Below are 20,067 nucleotides of genomic sequence, written 5' to 3' on the forward strand. Positions count from 1 at the left end.
ATCCCCTCTGCACTGCCTCTTAGAATTTGTAAATCCTTCCTGAACTGTCCTGGGCTCCTTCAGAACATTTTCATTGTGAAATAATGTTTCACAATTTTTTTTTCTCCTTTTTTTTTTTTTTTTTTTTAATGGAAGGGAAAAAAAATCTCTGGAAACTCAGTGGCTGGAACAAATGAAGAGATTCATCCCAAGAAAAGTTCTGTTTTCCATCCTTCCTCTCAGTCAGTAATGAGCATCAGGGTTGGGACATGCATAGAAGGACTTCTGGTATTTGACTGTTAAGGCAGCACAAAGGAGAAAAGACATTGTTTAAGATAGGGGAGAAATAACTTCTGGTCACAGCAACTCATTTTTCACCCTTTAAGGTAGAAATAATGTAATTGCAAACTTCTATTATATTTACTAAAGAAAAAAAATCAGTACATGAATGCCTGATTTATTTTTGGAGCAAAAAATTGGATCCTAGAATGGGAACTTTTGGACAGGGATTTGGTTTACTTTAGTAATTTGTACCTCTGATTGCCCCTTAGAGTCTCCAGGCAAGAAATAATAGAAATAGAAAATAGAAGAAGAAATAGGAGTAGTAGCAAAACCACAAATGAACCAGAAAGCAAACAATCTGCAAACTGTTTTGCCACTATAAAGCAAAAGATAAATGGGATGGGGGAAAAAAAGTGAAAAGTATTAGATCTGGTAAAGCTTCTGAACTAAAAAACATTGGGGAAGATAGAAGGATGGAAAGCAACATACCCTCCCTGTTATTTAAGAGCTGGCTTTCTAGTGGGGAATGAAACTATTATGATATAGGCTAAACTTTTTTTGTATCACTCAAGGCATGCTGAAATGTAGTTTCAGGGTCCAGATTTTATCTTTCTTCATCATTGCTGGTGTTTGTTTTCATGGAGCCTTGACTCACTACATAAAGCCACTACTGATCAGGGTCCCTTGAGAAACTCGATTCTCCTATTTTATTTTTATAGTTTTCTCTGGTGATTAATTTCTGAAAATATATTTCAACCTTTCAATTTGTAACATGTATCACATTTCACATGGCATGGGAAGCAAAAATTTATTGCTTCAGGGAGAGGTCTTATTCTTCCCCTCTATGTATGACTAAATCATTTCTTTTTCAGCAGAGCAGCATTTCAGGGAAGTTTTGCTGTTTCCACAGTTTCTAGCCTGGGAAGGTGGAGACACCACAGGCCAGAAGCCTCACACAGTCCCAGCATTACCCAATTAGCTTTGACTGGAGTAAGTTGACAGAACACTGGAGAGAGCATGTTCTACTTCAGTTTTTTGATGGCTGATTTGCACCCCCATGCTGTGATGAAGGGCTGGATGCCGACACACATCAAATTAAACAGTGCAGAGGTAAAACTGCATGAGAGCTTCTGTTTTTTGTTTTAGAAGAACTAGGAGAAATAAAAGAAATAATTGATCCTTCATTTCCAAGGACTTCCGTGTCTTATCTTTCCAACAGATTGATACAACTAGCTCAATTATTACTTTCCTGGGATGTCTTGTTTGTTTCCACAATACGGAAGTAATACAAAATTATGTAAATCAGCTTCCTTGAAGTAAAGAATCATGGACCAGTCAATAATGTTTATGCATTAAGAAAGGGCAGCTCCTCCTGGAAGAAATAACACAGGGAGCCGATCATGAGTAAACATTTCTAAACAGACAAAGGGCTGGTCCCTGCAGCACAATATATTATCATATTTCCACATAATTAGTTTGTTTTCCACTTGAAATCAGAAAACGATTCGACATTGCATTCTGTGCCTCAGGATGGTGCATACAGTACAATTCTCATGTGCAGGTTCATATGTTGAATAATTAGTAAGAATTAATCTGTTGAAATTAAAGTTTGGAATATTATAGAACTCATGAATAGTGCATGGAACAATCAAGTAAATTAAACCAGAAACAGAATTTAAGAAGGCAGACAATAGCAGATGACTGCTGGCAATCTGTTTTTTAATCAGTGTGTTACAAGCCAGAGGGATGAATATTGTTACTGACTTTGAGAAATAGTGTAAAACGTTAGCAGACACAATAAAGAAGACTTACTAAGTAAGCACATTTTTATTCTATTTGTTAAAGAAGGGCACTGTAAAGGACCTTCTACCTTGGATGCGTATCGGGTCTCCAGGTTGCTCAGATCAGAAAAGACTTGACTTATTAAGGGTCTTCACTGCAAGTGCACTACGGACTTGGGTAGCTCCATCTCTGTCCATTTTAAAGTTGTATTTGCCTAACAGGAACCAAAAATATGTAAGCTTGGGTTTAGTTTCTTTAAAAGTAGCAACTGTGTTTTTTAAAGTAGCAGGCAGCATGAATTCAGTGTTGTGATTTCTCATTTTAAGAATTGAGAACAGTTATCCCTTAGCTCAATTTTATTTTAAGTCCACCTCACCATTTTAAAGATTTTTTTTCTTGCTTGCTTTATTGGGAAGAAAATACTGGTCACGGCTTTTTTTTTTAAAAAAAAAAAAAGGGATCTGTCAGGTATTCTGTGAAGACTAAGTTGATTCATGCTGAAACATATATATTCCTTCCCTCAAAGAGCAGAGCTTTAAATCTCCATGCACACTTGACTTTTTGTGTTCTGTATGATCCTGTTAAATTGGATGAGGTTTCCAGATCCATTTGAAAAATGGCCACTACAGTTAGCTGAAACTTCAATCTTGAAAATGAATGAATGGAGCTGGTCCAGTACATTGGCTCTGGACCAGTCTTTAAAATACAGCAGAACAATGAATAACTGAATTCACAGCCAGCTGGTATCATAGTTGGGCAGTGAAAGTGTCAAAATATTAGTGACTTTTTTACATTTGTCAAAATCATTGCCAATATGGGAAGCATGGGCAGCTTGCAAATGTGAATCTTACACCAAAATAGTTTTCAAATCTTGCCTTAAGAATGTGAGTGCAGTTTCTGGTTTTCTATTGCCCATCGTGGGGAAGGCAGAGGAAAATAAAATATCTTTTACTTAGAAGATAAAAGCTATTATTGATTTATCATCAAACATAAACTACTAATGTGGTTGAGTGGGGCTATACGCCCTGCAGTAATAATGGATCAACAATCATCCCTAGGTCTTATTTTCTGGGTTCTAATATTAAAGTCACTCAGTCACTTCTGGAATGTAGCATGTAAGGTCTCTATGCAAGTATAAATTTTTATGTCTGTGTATCTATATGCACATATACTCAACGTAAAGGAGAAGGGAAGCGAGTTTGGCCATGTTTCAGTTACAGGAGAGAAAGAGAAAAATAAACATATGCTAGTGGTGTCTGGCACATCTTTCTGCTCCAATAATTTGAAAAATGTTTTATTTTTAAAGCAAAATTCTGCTGGCATTCTCTGGATGCTGTAGTTGAGATACTTTCCCTCTTTTTGGAAGAAAAAAAATAAAATAAAAAACCCACACATCTACATGACTGAGCTGCTCCAGTGCAGCAGAGCAGAAAGTCCCTGGACGTATGTACTGAGTTTATTTTCCTACAAGATGATCTTTGGGATTTTTAGTGCCTACTACCTGCTTGCACTCCCTTACCATCATGGACATATATCTGTTCAGGCATCAGGACTTCAAAGGGGCTACATAAATAATCCTTCCCTTGCTGACATACATGGTAGCCTAGGACCATTCTAACCAATACCTGACTGTCATCGAACATAATGGATTTTCACAGTTTCAGAGACCTGAATCCACTGACAATTTACTGATGATCTCTAAAGGTCTGATGTGTAAAATGTGTGAACAATTAACTCTTGTGACCAGCTCTATTAGCATCTATGGGAGCAATCACTGTGCTAATGAACTTCTGAACTCTAGCAGTCCATCACAGCCAGATGGGTTTGTGGAAGGACAGTGCAAAACTCCCACTGGCACATCTGAGCCATGAATCAAAATGTAACTTTTAGAAGAACAGGACCTACCTCCTTTTTTTCCCCCCTTCACTAAAAAGATGACTCCCATTAAATGCAAACAACTATATACACATGCAGATGTATATTTTGTATAGGCAAATTCATTACAGAGATTAAGAGAAGTTTTCACTCCCTCTGCACCTAAATATCTAATTTAATCCTTTTTTTGTTGGTTTCTTCCTTTGCTATTCATTAGTTAAGTGATTGATCTCTTTATATTCCTTTATTAGTTTTACACTGAAAAATGGAAACCTCTGCTATTTTCCCCAGCTCCTCTGCAGTGTTGTTTCAAGCAAAGTAAGGTTTGAGCTGGAAAGTTTCCCTAAGAAGATTTTCATTTCTCATCTTGTCTGATGCAAAGTAAAGAGTATGCCAAGTGCCACTGACCTTAACTCTCCTGAATCAAAAATATCTGATGTGATATATAGAAAACTTTGATGTGTAGATATGCTAATCAGCTGAGAAATGTCAAATTTGCATACATTTCAAGTGACCCAACAATATTTACCTTAGAGCTAAGTTTCATATTTTTCTGACAATTGCAGCATTGAACAAGTGACTCATTTAGCATATCTAAGCAGCATTATGTCACAGGGATTTACCTCAGAGTTGTTTGAAAACATCAAAAAGATGAACATCACTGTCTGAAATTAACAACAAGCCTAATTTGATTTGACAAATGATGTTGATTTAGATAGGGTCACTAGCTATTGAAGATGAGGAGGACAAATAGTGCCTTGAAGCCTTGATAAAACTGAATATTTAAACAGTTCATTATGCAAATTTGCCCTCTACCTGTCAGTAGTGACTAAAGTATAGGGTTAGAGTGCTGGAGAGGTTCTGAGCTTAGGAGACAACTGCTATACATGTACCTGGCTCTCCTTAAAAAACCCAACTCCTTAGACATTTACTGAGTGGATGTGCATCAGCATCATTCTCCCCAGGTTTGGCAGTGACAAAATAGACAAAGGCTTGCTTCTGGAAAGTTTTAGTGCAGAAAACTTACTCATATCTGCCTGTTCTCCTGGTAAGCTACCTGTTGCATATTCTCAAACCCTTTATCAGATGACACACCCTAGGAGCCCAGTGGACTTCATTGGAGCTATTGGCACAGATATTGTTGCTGCTCAGGTTGTGAATTAAAATCTGGAATATTTTGCCCAGAAATAGTGAAACACTGGAACTGGCTGCCCAGAAATGTGCTAGATGCCCCATACTTGGAAACATTCCAGGTCAGGTTAGATGGGTCTCTGAGCAATCTGATCTAGTTGAAGATTTCCCTGCAGAGTGATTGGAACCTTTGAAGGTTCCAGCCAATCCAAACTATTCTATGATTCTGAGATACTGGATAGAAGCCCTGTGGTGTAACCAGACTTAGCTCTCATCCATAATAACCTGAGAACCACAAAAGGTTCAGGTTGCTTTACAACTGTGTGCAACACCTATGCACACACCTTCACTGTCACTCCCAATGTCACTTGCCCAACTAGTATCCATTAGCAACAGAAAATCTTGTTTAAGATAAGCCTCTGGCTTATCTTAAGGAATACCTAGAGATAGTATTGCCCATTCTGATAAGGCTTTGACTCTGGAGGATTAATTTTAAAACATAGTAAGCATATTTTATTGCATTAACCCTGTGTCATTCTGCACAGCTTAGAACACAAGTTGCACCAAAAGAATGAAGTGTAGTAACACAGAATTTGAACATTTAAATATCCACTCTGAGTCCAGGAACAGTTAATAGTTATATGCTCCAAATCAGATGTGCTAATAAATACTAGTTTTGAAAGCAAGTTCTACAGATTACTTAAGCTACGTAACACCACCTTAAATGGTATTTCACTCTTTCCCCCCATACTATAGCTACAGAGATTTAACATACTGCCATTTACTACCACACTGCATGACCATGGCTCAGCAGCTTTTAAAATATCACATAAAATATGTCTGGCTATGTTATACTGTACAAGTGTTTTCGGTGGTGGGTTGTTTTGTTTGGTGGGGGTTTTTGTTGGGTTTTTCTTTTCTCTCTTTTTTTTTTTGACAAGATGCTTCCCACCATGCTTTTTGTGGAGCTTAGAAAAGCCAATTGATGTAAGCCAGGCTGAGTTTTGACACAGTGTGGTTAGAGAAGCGTATGAAAATGTCATTTTTAGTATTGGCAAATAGACTGTATTGGAAGAGCAGGCAGAGGCTATTTAATTAAAGCATGGGCGAGCAACAACAGTACAGAGAGCACATAAAAGAATATCTACTCAAACTTGATCCTAGGAAAGCCTGGCATGCAGGGAGCTCTGCCACCCATCAGGCAGGATGCCTGTGCAGCTGATCAGCCATGCCATAACTACAGAGAGCTGCACCCACAGTGCCCCCATGACCAGAAGTCAGACATGACTCAGGAGAAGCATTGCTCTTGCTCACAGCCCTCACAAGGTCTTTACTGAGAAAAGGGATATCTTAAGATCTGTAGAACCATGGGCATATTCATACCTTACTTGGCATACTTAGGCTAAGGGATACAGCAACATGCTGTGTAGACCTTCCCAGCACAGGAGCTCACTAGCACCTATGAATCTAAGCCAAAAGCACATAAGCCTTTTCCCTTCCACGCTTTTATCATGCAATCTTATGGATTCATTTACATGTGTTTTGGAGTATCTGTGTTTTCCTTACCCAGGTTATCCCATCTGCCCTTGCTTGTCAGACTAATTGAGAGATGACTGTATTTACCATTTCACCGGATCTGAGAAAACATGGCTTGTGAGCACCCTTGATTTGTTTATAAACTACTCCCCTAACTCTGCTGAGCTTGTAAGTTCTTGGCTAATTGCACTCATGTCCATGAAATGGGAGAAACTCAAGTCTGAAATACATGGAAATGATTAGGGTAGTAGAGGGGAAAAAAAAAAAAAAAAAAGAAAAAAGCAAAAAAAGGGCTTTCCCTGTAAACAGATGTCCATGCCAAGATACCCTACCTAGAGCAACTGGCACGTGGTATGTTTGCAGATGGATCCACAGTAGGATCTAGCCACTTATATTTAGCATGCAGTGTTATTTGTTTTAGCCAGCCAGCTAACAATAGGTGGGAGTTGGAAGGGGAACCCATCCGTTTTGGACCCAAGTGCCCCAGCATCAACACCCCTCTTATACCAGCCACGTATCTTAACCCTTAATTTTTACAAACACAGTAGCCATTACAGGAATATCTCCTTTTTTCCCTTCACAGAGAAACAGCAAAAGCTGTCCTAGAAGAGCATAGTAATATAGTTTGTACTGTGCCATATTGTTATGTAGTTCTTTTGACATTTTGTTCACATGTGGAAAAATAAAAAAGAAATACAGCAAAGTGCTACAGCTTGTTTCATTATGTTGGTAATTTCCACTGCACACATTTACAGTGAACTATAGTTAACATGCATGAAAATTTAGCAGTCTGAAGGCCAGAAGGGATCATTTCTTCATCTAGTCATATCCTCTTCCATGACCCATGCCACAGAATTTCCCTATGTTAGTTGTCTCTCTGTACTTGTGCCTTCATACTGACCTCAAATAATACCAGATCTTCACATTAAACCTACAAATTATAAGTAAATCTATACCTTTCCTAGATAAGCTGTTTGAAGATCAGAGTCACTGTACTTTCTATTTCCCCCCCCTCATTTGAACAGAACAATTACAAAATCAGAATTTTCTTTGGACTGCACATAACCATAAAATAGTGCAGTACATCTGAAGCAAGATGATATTGTTTTATGAGAAAAAGCATTTAAAGACAATAAGAGCACCAAAATGTCAGACAGACTTGGTATTCAAGCCATTCAAAAGGAATGGCTATCTTTCTATGACCCACAAAGCAGGGCTAGATGATCACACAGATCCTTTCTGCCTTAAAATAACCCACAATTTTGCAAGCTGTCACCTTGGGTTTGTTCCTTTAACAAAGTGCTATTCGGTGTCAGAACAGGTACAGGTATTTGACCTTTGCCAGTTTGCATGACAGCCTCAAAGTAAAGGTTTCTTTCTTGTTGGAAGGCATTCCCAACACTGATGATCTCCAAGGTAATTTTGTCTTTATAAATCCAAAATCAAAATATCTTTTCCCATAGAACAGAGGCAACTGAAGCAACTTTTATGACAGAAAAACTAAAAGCCTAGTCAGTTATTTATATATTGGGATGCAGAGTTCATCTTCACATCCTGCTGAGCAAGCACCTCTGCAATGTCTCTATATGAAAATGAAAAGGCTACTTTCAGGAATTGAGTTATTGCAAATCCAGCAATCAATAATTGAAACCACTTCAAGAAAGGCACATTTTGTTAAGACCAAATTCTCTTTTTCCAAGCATTGTTATTCAAATGTCATTAATTTTATGAGTGGAAATAAATTCAAGGGTTTATTTCTGTAAATCTTCAAAGTAGACGAATTTTTTTGATAGCTCACCTGCTGCAGGAAAGATTCTCCAAGTCATGCTAGATACACCCAGTATTCACTAGTACACATACTTCCTTTGAAGTTACTTCTGAGAGATTGTGGGGTACCTTATGATGCCATTACTCTGGCTTGGTGTTACATCTTCAAGCACAGACAGGGCAGGGAGGAAGCAGGATGGACATTTTACATTTACAATGAGGGTGGTGAGACACTGGAACAGGTTGCCCAGGGAGGCTGTGGGTGCCCCCTCCCTGGAGGCATTCAAGGCCGGATTGGATAAGGCCTTGTGCAACCTGGTCTAGTGGGAGATGATCATGCCCATGGCAGTGGGGTTGGAACTAGGTGGACTTTAAAGTCCCTTCCAACCCCAAACATTCTATGATATTACTGAGACTTGAGGAACAGGAAGAAAATGTGGTTCTTTGCCATTTCTAGAGCTCTCCACATAAGAAATGTAAGTAGTAGTAGCTCACCTGAATGTCTCATAAGGGATGAAGAATGAAATACATAATCATACTCTGACTTTACAACCTATTCTGAACTTCTGTAAATTTAAAGGACTCTATAGCTTTTAATTAGATACAAGTAAATAAATAATTTGTATCAATAGATTTTAGATCTTGTTACTAGAATGGGCTGAAACCACATATAGTTTTTAAATAATAATGAAAAAGGATGTTTCAATTTTGAAGTGAAGAACTGAAGAATACCAGGAGGATGAATATCAAGCAGTGGTCTTAAAAATATTCCTGGAATGAATATCATTCTAGTGACTGGCTTGTTGCCAAGACTTTTTATTCTGTGTTTTTAAAAATGCATAGGCTGGGAGAGCCATAAAAGAATGTTTTGTCTCTGGAATACGCTAGAACAAAAGCCAGATATGATTAGACTTTGACATGGACATTCATCATGTCCCAGGCTGAATAAGTTATTAATCCTGAACACATTAAATATGGTATGGGTTGAGTGTCTAACAAGTCTGCAAAATTACTCAGCTATAACTACAAGTTTAGACTGACTGAATCTTCAGAAACACTCTCCTGTTTATTAAGTTGTGTGAACTCAGCTAAGCAGTGCCCCCACTCCTAGCTTTATAGAAGAAAACCCCATGGGGACTTCTCCCACTTTGCCTGACAAGATGAAGCTGAAGCACCAGGATGAGTTTCATGGGGATGGAAAGTGCTTCCACACAGAACACAAGATCCACAGAAGATGCATAGAAACCTTGCACCTCTCTTTTTGGAAGCTTGTTGTGCAATGTCTCCTGGCCAAAAAAAAACCCAAATCTTCCTCTGAAGACTGATGTAGTCAGACGGCCAGAACATCATCACAATGGACCAACCCTTTGTCCCTTTGTCTCTCTTTTTTTCCTGAGACCACTGTGATAAAGTAAATTTCTCCTCTCCAGTCCTTTGTACCACTTTTAGGGGCACACAAGCAGTTAGTCCTGCATTTTAGTTGCACTGCTAGGCATATCCCTTAGGAAGTTACTAGCCCACATGTACTGAACTTGTGTGGATACTGATATTATTAAATTTTATGGCACTTTGAAAACTGCCAATATTTATTGCAATGGTAACATGAGAAGCAGTGCTGGGAAATTCTGAAGTTGTAGCATTAAGCCACTTCCACAAATTCTGTATCTAAGTGTAATTTCAGCTTCTCTTACAATGCTATATTGAAGAGAAGAATCAGAAGAATACCCCTCCACCTTTCCATTAGCACCAAGAGGAGCTTCTTGCCAGGAGAAGGGCTACAGCTACAGCTGAGAAGGTACGAGAATTCTTAGCATAAGACTTCAGTAATTTTTGCTCTAAAATTTAGAATAATCATAGGATAGTCTGGGCCAGAAGGGACCTCCAAAGGTCATCTGGTCTGACCTCCCTGCAGTCAGCAGGGGCATCCTCAACTAGATCAGGCTGCCCAGTGCCTCGTTGAGCCTCACCTTGAATACCTCCAGGGAAGGGGCCTCAACCACCTCACTGGGCAACCTATGCCAGTGTTCCACCACCCTCATAGTAAAGAGCTTGTTCCTAACATGCAATCTAAATCTGCCCTTCTGTAGCTTGAAGCCATTGCCCTTTGTCCTGTCACTGCAGGCATATGTAAACAGTCTCTCCCCATCCTTCCTGTACCCCCCTTTAAGTACTGAAATGCTGCTATTAGTTCTCCCCAGAGTCTCCTTGTTGCCAGACTGAAGAACCCCAGTTCCCTCAGCCTATCTGCATAGCAGAGGTGCTCCAACACCTCATCATTTTCATGGCCCTCCTCTGGACCTGCTCCACCCTTACATTCAGCAAGAAAACACACCTTTGTAGGATAACAAAGATTTGCGAAACACATTCATACATTCCAGTTTTCAATAAAGCAGCATATTCTACACAAAAAAAAAGGAAAAAAAAGGCTATTAGACAGACAGCTGTCTGTTTTCTTAAATTCCTAACTTAGACTGTCCTCAGACACAGAAAAAAATACGTTAAAAAAATTCACAAATCAGATTGGGTCTTGATTAAGTGCTGATCAAGAGGCTCTCTTAGAATGTTATTCTCCATTTCCTAATCAATTTGTTAAGTGATGGCAATAGCAGTAGCAATAAATATTAATATTAGTGATGAGCAAAGTCATCAGTGGAACCCATGGCACTGCACACCACAGGAGCCCAGAACAGCAAATTCTTGTGTAGAAGAACTTCCACTCTAAAGCCATAACTAGGCAAAGGGATTGCAAAGCCTGTAAAACACAGAAAAAAACCAAAACTAGGAAAGTATCCAAGAACCCTGGGTCAGTCCACTGTTCTATGGACATCCCAGGATCTGACTTGATTGTTAAAATCTTACTTTGATGACTCTGCAAAGCCTCCTGTATTGCTTCATATTCTTTGCTTGTAAGGAAGTCTCCATTCTAAAGAAGCATCCTTCCCCATTCTCCTCCCCCCTCCCTCCTGCCAGAAGTATTTTCTCAGAATGGGAAAGCCATACATATTAACACTGCCTCAGACTCCATTACCAGAGGAAAGTGCCTTTTGAACCATGAATTCCTGATACTGAAGATCATCCATTGGAAAAAGCCTTCAGCTTTACCTCTGACATTCAAAGCTTTTGTCTATTTCAGTGTATGTCTGTAATTTTTAACTCACAGAAATAGAAGACAAATGTTTTCTTGAGTCTACCCAGTGCAACAAAGGAGATGGGAGAGGATAAAAGGATATTTTTGCTGTTCTGTTAAACTGAACCAAGAGGTTCTGATATTTCCTCTGAGTTTTAACACCATGATAGCAATAACATAGCTGGAGTCTCAGTATTTCTCCTGTCTTTTTAGGCTGTGGTTGCACACAATCTATAGCATCTTAACTACAGTGACATTCAAAACCAGTTTGACTAAACACTGCCTGTTATTTGTATGATCAGAAGCTTCTTTTATTTAATCCCGTAGATACCAAACCTGTTCAGCACAGGGGATACTGTGCACAAAGAGTGAATCATTACAGAATTTCTGCTTAACCTCTAGTTTATTAAAGTCAGGACAGGCTGAAATAAGTCACCCTCAAGCCAGACATGGGCTTCTACATACAGATAAGAAATATTCTAACCAAACCACATTAAAATCACTCTATCAAACTAGTGCAAGTTTGCTTCTGGACAAGGCCTACTCAGATTTGCTACGCTCCTTTAAACTTTTTTTTAAGACTTTTGGGCAAGCGGCTTATACACCCATTGTGTGGCTAATATTAATGGCAGAGCTATAAATCCCTCACAAGGGACTTTGTGGAAGTACTGATATATCCATTACCACCACAAGAAAGTGCTACTGGGCTCTTCTGTAATTACAGCTTCTTCAAAGGACAAGTACATCATTTGGTCTGCAGAGAGCAGAAGGAAAAGCCAATATGATAGTAGACTGGCTGATTTGTCAGAAGTCCTGGTGCCAAGGGCATGAGTACATTGGCACTCAGACATTCTCATTCAGGTCCCACAGAAGCAGAGAAGAGCAGTTGCCCCTTCCTGCCTTCTCCAGTGCTTTCCTGCTCCTCTTTGTTATTTGTTACACTCATTTGTTCTTTTATAACCCATGTTTCCCCAACACCCATCAACACAACAGTCATGCCTTCCCTCTATATAGCATGTGTCTGTAATTCTCAAAGCATTTTGACAAAGGCAGCAAACAAGCTGCTTCCTCCACCCAAGGTCACCCAGAAGGTTACTGCTGAGCCCAGGAATTGAACCCAACCTCTCAAGACCTGCTCCAAGGATGGGACATGCTGTACCACTCACAGCCACCTGTCAGGGAACACCACAGACTAAATAGTATCTGAGCTTTTACACAGTGCTCGACTCCACTCCTCATCAAGTAAAAATAATGAAAACTATTTTCTGTCCATTTGAGGCACTTGCAAATTACCATTCACTGTCATATCTATGTGCCAAACACTATCAGACATACTGACAGGCTTTGAAGGCTTCCAAGATGAGGTGGTATTAATACAAGCTTGCCTCATTACAGTGCTACAAGAGAATTACACAGTAGATACTTGAACTTTGACCCTGTAAGTACAATCTGATTCCTTGCAGTCAGTAATAAAAGCTTCAGTATGGAGCAAGACAGCTAGAAAAGTGTCATTCAGCTCAGCACCATCACATCCTTGCATGATCATCCAGCAGGAGCACATCAAAGACACCATGCTTGTGTTGTGCAAGTAAGGGGCTGTGGATGATACTAGACAATGAACCCAGGAGTAGGTAGCTATTCCTGCATATGTGTCTGGCTTTCTGCCAACCTGAAGTTCAGTTGGATCTTGGTTGTGGAAAAGGCTGTGTTACAGACCTGCTAAAACATTGCATTTTGGCCTGTCTACCTCTGGTATTCCCTCTGTATTGTAAGTAACTGAGGAATAAGTTCTATTAGACTGGCGTATACATGGAGAAACAGTCACCCATCTCCCTGCTCACTGACATAGAGTACCAAGATTAGTCTCTAACTCTGCAGGCAGACATCAAAGTATAACCAATACTAGAAGACAGGAACTTGAGACTTGAAATGGTTGTGCATATCACTGCTGTATGATGGCATCAGAAAGAAACTTGCATGTTGTGTATGGCCAAAGAAGAGCCTTTATCAGAGAGAAGCTTTAGCATGGAAGAAAAATCCATATTTTGCCATCTTGATTCTTATTGAGGTCTTCAGTCCATGTTCAGGTAGTACAGAGTCTTAAGAGGATTCATAGAGTTTGGACTCATTTTGAGCAACCAGCACCTGCTGTCATTGAAGACACTAAACATTTTCTTCCCTATCTCAAACATAACCCAGTACTGTTGGGATAGAGATGCTTTGAACCAGAGTGCACGAGTAAGAAATGTGGTTTAGTTTCTGATAACAATAAATTTAGTAAGATTCAGGTTAAGTAGATTGATGTCTCCACATTCCTAACTGGCTTGTTAGCCAAATAAATTCAGTGGTTCCCTGTTTAAATAGTGCATGATTCTGTCTCTAATTTGAGCAAAAATCCTGTTAGCAAGATAGAGATATTCTAGCTGTTTTCAGTTATTACATATTTTACTCTGACTGGTAAAGAGAGACAAGTCATTACATATCAAAAGGCTTCTTCACAAAAGATGAATTTGTGCATGATAGAAGTTATGTGTAAGCAAGTACTTCACAGCAATAAAGTCTTATGTTTTTTTGGTGTGTTTTTTTTTTCCCCCCAATGAAATCATTACATGACCTGTCCTATCTCTGACCAACACTTTATCACCAGCAGAGCCACAAAGGGACATCATGCTTCATGAAGCTTTGTTTCATTTATTCAGAATAAAAGCTAAACCCTACAACTTGTGTTCGCCAATAAAAATACTTCCAAAAAATGGATCAAAATATTCTGTTCCTTGAGAATGTTCCATTTACATTTTGCCTTGAGGTTCATTGTACAAGCAGCTGAAAACTAAACTGCTTGATTTTTAGAGCATCTAAATGTAACATTTAGACATTGCTGGAATATTCCTTCTTTTGCCACAACAGAAATATACAAATGAGTGAAATCCTACCAGGCAACTTGATTTCCAGAGGTTTTTAGTTTGACAGAACTGCATTGTCTAGGGAAAAATTAATGAAAAAAAATCAGATACTCAGTTTTTCTTCCCCTCAATGTCTGATCAGCAATTCTACTTGACTACATCCATAGCATTTCTAATTCTCTTTCCATTTCAAAGACAGATCCTGAAGATCTTTTCCCAGCAACATTTAGAGCTAAAAAGAATAAACTCATGACCTTATTACAACATGTAACTGCCCAAAACCATTCAAGTGGGTGAGAAACATCACCAGTACAGGCCGGTAATATATCTATTGTTTTTTTGGACAAGTTACTGCATACAGGATAAAATCCAGCACAATCTCCCCCACCCAATGCAAATCTTATTTAAAAACGGAGAAAGGTTTTCATCCAGGGAGACATTTTTCAGTTCAGACATGGTGTCACAACCTAGTGTCTCAAGCAAACCCTGAGTAGTGTGGGAGGTAATAAGATTAAAAAATTCCCTTGGAGCAAATTAAGGTGAACTGACACCAAATGGCTGATGAGTTCAGTTTATTAGATTGGACTAGAACAGAGGGGAAATGGCAGGGAAGAGAAGAGCAAAAAATAAGAAAACTAGAGCTAACAAGTAAGAGAAAGAAAGAACAGAGGGTGTTGATATTTTATAAAGCCTCATAAGGAGGGGTATATGCCCTCAGGATCTTCTGAAGTAGATGCAGTGCATGGACCCCAGAAGCTGTGGTCCTTTTTATACCCTTTGGCAAAGGAAGGATTACAGGGGATGTCTCTCCTAATCACGAAGATTTATGCAAGAGTGAGGTGTGCCTTTGGCCTTTTCATGGTGCTGTTGCAGTGGTTTTAAAGAGGGAATTCCCACCTCCACAGAAATGGTTTCTTTTCAAAGATAAACCAATCTGCCCAGCCAACAACTCTCCATGAAGGCTATTAAAGGCCCTCAAAACCAACTCCCTGTCTACTCAGACCAGGTATGTCACACTTTGAGACAATAAAACCATTAAGGGCTATCAGCCCTGCCACATATTGTTTTGAGACAATAGAAGACTGGGCTATCACACATGGTCCAACTAATTTTTAAAGATACAGAATATCTGATGAAGTTCAGCAGTGCAGTGAACAATGAGTTTCTGCTCAGTCCTTAGCAAAGCCTTTCTGCTGTCCAAGATCAGCATCATTATTTACACTAATAAACATTTCAGACAAGTAAAGATTGAACAGAATGCTGTACACCACCACACTGCCAAAAAACACTCTTGGGACTGGGCTTTAGTCTCAGTTTCTCCAGCACTACTTTTGGCCCCTTTCATTTGCTGCCTGCAAACTTGGGCCAGGAGATTGTAGCTTTCTGGGTTTTAGAGATTAAAAGCAAATCATGTTTGCGCTGGATAGTTGCAACTGATTATTCTTGGGACTACTCCTGAAGATTATTCACCAGCTTCCGTTCGCCAATGCTTTGATAGAGCAGAGAAGTAGCAGTAAGTTACTCCTCGTGATCCACAGGGTCGACCTGCTGTTTGCTGCAGGATGTCAGTCTATCAAACAAAGCCTCATGTGGACTGGAGCAGAGCTTCATTACAGATCACTTCTCTCCCTGCACACCATTCCCAAAGCCCAGACTCAGAATTAAATGCACCTGCTGACAACCCACTGACTGGATGTTTGTGGAATGAAGGCTGATGCTTTCAGTGAGAGGTCACCAGATGGCTATTCCTTGCTGGCAGGACTAGCTTAGCTTGACCTCCAGACAGCATTGTCATGTCCTGTGCAGCAAGGCATTGCTGAGCTCCAAGGCAGACTGTAAGATGCAGTATTATGGCCAATTGGGGCAGATTGTGCTGGGCAGGGATGTACTGCAGTAAGCACATTAACACTGTCACATGCCAAGATCTGATGAAGAGGGGTGAAGAACATCAGTTAATATTTCACTCATCTGTTTTTCCTGGGTAACTGCACAAGAGGCTTCAACAGCTTCTACCCATACTACATCTAGCCTTCTGGAAACCACAAAGCTCAGTTTGCCAACCTGAAACACTAGCCAAATCCACCATATCCAATTTGGTTGCCGTCAGAAAAAAAATCCTGACTGAACTACATAGGGTTAAGCACTGGCCAAAATATTAGCAGAAGCAGGAGGCTTGGGTGCTTTGAAACTCTGTTCAACATATGTCTGAAGGATTTTTGGAACTGCACAAAACTGCAGTAAAGGAAAAGATTGGCAAGGCAGATGTTCGTTGTTTACTGACCCCTGATGAAACCTGCCCTTTCCTTTACCCATTTGAGATGTTCAATAAATACGTTGGTGCTGATTTTTAAACCATGTGCTGCCAAAAATCTGGTGTATTTCTACGTCCCTGAGAGTTTGAAAACAAGAAGTACACTAGACTAGTGTGAAAACACACTTCCTTATGGCAGGTTTATAAGCTGATCACTGGAAACGAATTTCTTGCAAAGTAACATGTTGAAAACCATGACAGGCTCATTGACAACAAGCAAAGCCCTCACATTTCTATCTCAGGAAGAGGGTCAGTTTGCAGAGCAGGCACTAAGTGATTGTTTATTGGAGCTTCTGCAGAAAAAAAATGAAATTTTGCCTTCCGGGTATTTATGTGGAAAAAGCTGATACTGTCACAAACACAAATAACACAAAAACAGGACTGTGAGAACTCCCAATCACACTCAAGCTTTCCTTTCCACGCCATTTTTCTATATGGTTAACATCGCAACATGAGAGCCCCAGCCAACGTGGTAACATTTTTGTCTTTAGAAGAAACCAGCATTTTGCTTTGCTGCATTTTTCCCACCCCCCCTCCTACCTGTCAAGTACATCTTGCCCAAAAATACTTCCCAAGCAGTTGAAGAAATGGAGGTGCAGAAATGACAAACAAAAATGAAGCTACTTTCTAGAGCAGCTTCTTAGGATTGCTGGAGCAGCAGCTAGCGATATCTCAGAACTCTCATTCATAGTTCACCAACATGATGGTGGTCCCAAATGGAGTAGCTCAGCATTACATTACAGGCAGTATTTCTGTTGCATACTCATCCCCTGCTTTTGGGGTCACACTTAACTTCCACTTAAAAAATTTACGGGCCTTGTGACTACGAAAATAACTCACCCACAGGTAGTGTTGTAGATGTTGTAAAAGGCATACAACATAAGAGCTAAGATCTGACAGAGCCAGCATCATGGTATCCCAGTAGGCAATCTGCTAACTTTTCATACACTCTTGGACCAATCTACTCATCCAAGTATGCATAATCAACAACTCTGACTTTGTGCTATGGTACCTACATGGCTCCCAATGTCAGTATACAGATAGGTGTCTGAGCAGCATATCATATGGCTTTAGTAAGAACCAAGAATTCCAAATTCAAGTAATGGAGTGGAGTCATTGTTCTTCAAGAATAAATTCTTGCTTTGCCCAGAATGATCTCCTTCAGGATTCTAACCTCCAGCAATTTTCTTTCCACAGAGGCACACGAACCAAGGCAGGTTGCAGGCATTCCAAGATGCTGAGCACTGACCTTGAAGACCACTGACTGCTTTAGGTAAGTTCGGTACAGGAATGGTCATCTCAGACAAGGACCCCACACAAGATAGTAGAATCAGCTTACAATATGAAAGAGACATCAAAATAACTCAAAAAATAAAATTCAAGAATCTATACCAACATCAACATTTCCAGTAGTCTCATCCCAACTACTGTGAGCAGAGCTCAAAGTAGGTAAGTGGTTTGGACAACAGCAAGAAGTACTATGAAGTCCTTCCCCCATTCCAATTTCAACAAGGTCCTACTTCATACAAGCAGCAGAGCTACCTGGTTTTGACTTGGTTAGCAGACAATTATGATTTCCAGTCCATTGCTGTCACACATAGAAACCTTAGCAGTAACTACACAATGAAGTTATCTGCAGATGATTTTACCTGCAGATCTGTCATGTGGCTTCTGCTCTTCCTTGTGCATTCTACTCTACAGGTAAAAACTAACGAGTACAAAATTAAATACTTGAGGAACACAACACTGAAAGTCCACACCAGATTTGTTGGCAGGTGACATAAGCAAGATCAGGGTATATTCTTCATTCTCAGATATCATCTTTCCATTTCTTCAACAGAGATGAAGAAAACCAGCTACCAAACACCTTAAGCTGTTGTTTTCAGGTTTTATGAATGTATTTCTACTGCCATTTTCAGCTCCTAGTCAGTGTCTTTGATAGCTGACACATCATTTCTATCACATCTTATTTTGCTGAAGGCATTTTTCAACTTCCTTAAGCCTTTTCATTCCAAGCTCCAGTGCATACTTTTGTGCTAATAGTAATTTAAATGACACTTTTCCCCCCTGACCTGTTTACATTTAATGAGATCCCAGGATTATACCTGTACTTACCAACACCTGCAGAGTACAGTTGCCTCTACATAGATTGCAAAGACTGAAGTAAGGAATTGCACAAGGGGAGAGAAGTCTCACAGGAAGCTTAAACCTGCATGGATGTCACAATCCCACCTCCTCTCCAGTAGCATCCAACAAGTTCTGTCTCTCTGCTTATGTTGTGTCTCTGTGGCACATCTTAAGGTAGGGAGAAAAGTAAAGTTACTGAATTTTAAACCTAACCCTGTGAACACCTCTTTTTTCTACATAAATTGTTGGCAGCACATCCACAGTAAGCAAAAGCACAGCGACATAAAAGTTCTGGAGTACAAAGGCAGAGAGATACAAATATCCTGCTATACTCATGGCTTTTAATTAAACTCATCTTTTGGGTTGAGGGGGGCACAGTATTCAGCAACTTTGAATCAAAAAACACTCCCCAAAGCCTGGAAGGTCACACAGCCAGTAAAGAGACCAAATATATGGGGTTCCCAAAGCTGACATTTCCTTCCCACTGAAAACCAGAGACCCCACACCCACCTTCTCCTTCAACCCAGGACTGAACAAACAAAGGATAAAATCTTCCTACCCTTCCTATCTCCATCAGCCCTCCTTGGCAGGCTAACCTCCTACAGCTTGCTTCTTCAACACCTCTCCACATACCACTCCTCTTCCTGCTGGGCTGCAGCCTTTTATAGCAGCTGTTTTCTGATTGGCACTTTTTCACAGATGGGGGAGGCAAATAGGTCTTTCCTTAACCCTTTTCAGGGTGCTGCAAAGTGTATGTATGGGGTTATATGTCATTGTTGTTAATGAAGTACCTTCTGGAATTGAACCCTGAGCTCCTCTTCCATGGTTGTGTACTTCAGCACATCTAACTGGAAATTAGAAACAATATATGTTCTTTATCTTATTATTATCAGTAAATAAGGATAATGAAATGGTTGGGTGAAAAGGCAGTTTTCTGAACAAAGTTTCTTTGATTAAAGATAGAATATAAAGATTAGCAGTCTTTGGAAAACAAAAGAAGTGTTTTGTCTACATAGTTCTCTTTCTTTGTTTTTTATTTTGCCAGATGTGGCCTAGAGTAAAGAAAGAAGGAAAGAAGGAGTACCCTTCCCCAGTTTTCCTTTATATCTTTCTCTCAAAAGGAAGTCCGTGGAGCTCCAGTCTCTTTGCATCCATAAGGTAGCACCCAATGTGTTTGCAGGCAAAGACTCCTGTGTGTTGCTGGTGTGGGAGAGAGCTCAGCAGTATGTGCATGCTGCCTGTCTGGC

The 20,067-nt window shown here is 39.8% G+C and overlaps 1 long non-coding RNA gene across 1 annotated transcript; it reads right to left on the reverse strand.

Moving 5' to 3' along the window:
- Nucleotides 1-2,174: 2,174 nt before the first annotated feature.
- Nucleotides 2,175-19,431, reverse strand: LOC137442161 (uncharacterized). Its single transcript, XR_010987595.1, has 4 exons — nt 19,380-19,431; nt 18,926-18,988; nt 18,809-18,833; nt 2,175-2,257 (listed from the first exon to the last, which is right to left on the reverse strand). It is a non-coding gene; the product is annotated as an uncharacterized lncRNA (long non-coding RNA).
- Nucleotides 19,432-20,067: the final 636 nt, after the last annotated feature.

Source organism: Melanerpes formicivorus, unplaced genomic scaffold (assembly GCF_026170545.1).
Source record: "Melanerpes formicivorus ecotype bairdi unplaced genomic scaffold, bMelFor1.0.p_v2 SCAF_7, whole genome shotgun sequence".
In the NCBI taxonomy this organism is placed as follows: Eukaryota; Metazoa; Chordata; class Aves; order Piciformes; family Picidae; genus Melanerpes; species Melanerpes formicivorus.